The sequence below is a fragment of the Gavialis gangeticus genome, unplaced genomic scaffold (genome assembly GCF_001723915.1).
Source record: "Gavialis gangeticus isolate Ggan-Ray unplaced genomic scaffold, GavGan_comp1, whole genome shotgun sequence".
NCBI classification, from domain to species: Eukaryota; Metazoa; Chordata; order Crocodylia; family Gavialidae; genus Gavialis; species Gavialis gangeticus.
The window spans coordinates 14,847,120-14,848,956 of record NW_017728991.1 but is presented as its reverse complement, the minus strand read 5'-3'; the positions used below and the strand labels follow the sequence as shown (position 1 = coordinate 14,848,956).

Below are 1,837 nucleotides of genomic sequence, written 5' to 3'. Positions count from 1 at the left end.
CTGGGGTGGAGATCATCCGGACCCGCTGACTTGAACGCGTCCAGCCCCTCCAGAAGCTCTCTAACCCGGTCCTCCCCAACCTGAGGTCTAAAGGCAATCCCCTCGAGTCCGGCTTCTATCACAGCAGGGAAGTCCCGGTCCCTGCACAAGAAAACGGAGGTGAAGTATAAGAAATCTACTTATAGATGGCCACCAAGTCCCCCCTCAGTCTTCTCTTCCCCCGGCTGAACAGTCTCAGATCCCTTACTCTTTCCTCACAAGGTTTGTCCACCAGGCCCTTAATCATTCTTGTGGCCCAAGATTGTCCACATCTTTTTTGAAGTGTGGCACCCAGAACTGGACCCAGTACTCCAGCTCACTCTCACCAGCGCCAGGTAGAAAGGAAATATCACTTCCTTAGCCCTGCTCCTGATGCATCTGTTAACGCATCCCATGTGCTATTAGCTCTGTTGACAGCATTGCCCTGGCTGCTCACGTTCATCCTCTGAACATGAAGGTGTGTGGGGGGATGTTTTTGTGGTGGGGCTGCTACCCCCTGGGAGGTGGGTGAGACAACATTCACCTGGCTTCTGAGTCTGGAGAACTTTAATGTAGGATGTGTGGGAGGTTGACAGACAACACTGGTCACATTCTTGACAAGACCTGTTGGGAGAGTGGGTGCATTTGTCCCCTTTAGGCTGGCTCACTGCCATGGTTTTTTTAGAGACCGCTCAACAGCATACAGAAGCGGATCCCATGAACTCATCTCTTTGGCATGTGACACTTGCTGTTTACCTTAGGGATAGGTAGAGCCTTTTGAAGTCTGACTGCTGTCCCTGCCAGGTGTTTGCCAGACAGTTGATGACAACCGGGATGATATCATGGAGGAGGCATGTACAGGGGTAGCCCCTGCAGCTGCAATTTGGTGAGTTTTAGGTTGTAGCATGTGTGTATCACCCCAGCCTCCAGCATGGCAGTCTAGGGACGGGCTTGATTCTACGGTCCTTAGTGCCTTAAATACAGCTGGAATGATACAGATTGTGTCTGAATGCACCCTTTTTGGCTTCAGTTTTTATAGGACCGCGGCAATGGTTCCATTGGTTAATTATCAATGTGAATGTGAAGTTTGATTAGAATCCTTGAATATTTAAGCTTGAACTTCCCAGTTTGTATGCCATAGCCGTACACAGACACGCCTACTGCAAAAGTGCAGAGGAGCCCAAAGGTTGACAAGACCTGCAGAAACAACCAGAGCAAAGGGGGCTCGGAGGGGTGTGTGTTCCTGGCCAATTCTCCTTGTTCTGCCTAGGTTCTCAGTAGTTTATAATCTGGTTGAGGCAGTAGTGTTTGTATATAATTAAAGCTGATTTCAGTTTGACTGTCTATGGGAAATCAGCAAAAACCGGTTTTGCTTCAGAGGCTTAGTAATTAAGTGGGGCTGCCTTGCATCATTGGATGACCTTAAGTTAATGAAAGGAACCTTTGTTACGGGTTTCTTTTTCTTTATGTTCTCAATCTTTAGAGCTTGTGGCCTACCCTTCCTGTTCTCTTGTTCTCCAAGCAAGGGGGACTTTTTATTATGTTTTTGCCACTTGTGTGCATGCCCCTTAGCATATATACACAGGGGGAGACCCTACTCAGAAGGTCTTTAGGTTACAACAGGAGGCAGAAGGGCTGTGGAGTGACAGGCTGAAGGATGTTAAGGGCTGCATCTAAAAGGGTAGCTACAGTGATCAGTTATAATCTAAAGAGAAGTGATTCCAGATCCTGCTAATCGGGAGAAGAGAGATGGAGTCCAGGCTGGAACCCAGCAGCACAGTCTGCTGTTCCTAATCAGGAATGTGATGCGTCACCTATT

At 48.3% G+C, this 1,837-nt stretch overlaps 1 long non-coding RNA gene across 1 annotated transcript in view; it reads left to right on the top strand.

Annotated features, from left to right (window-relative positions):
* Window positions 1-504: 504 nt before the first annotated feature.
* LOC109297931 overlaps window positions 505-1,837 on the top strand; it is a 21,692-nt gene continuing 20,359 nt past the window's right edge. The window contains exon 1 of the long non-coding RNA XR_002097468.1: window positions 505-904. This is a non-coding gene — a long non-coding RNA (uncharacterized LOC109297931). The remainder of the gene's footprint in view (window positions 905-1,837) is intronic.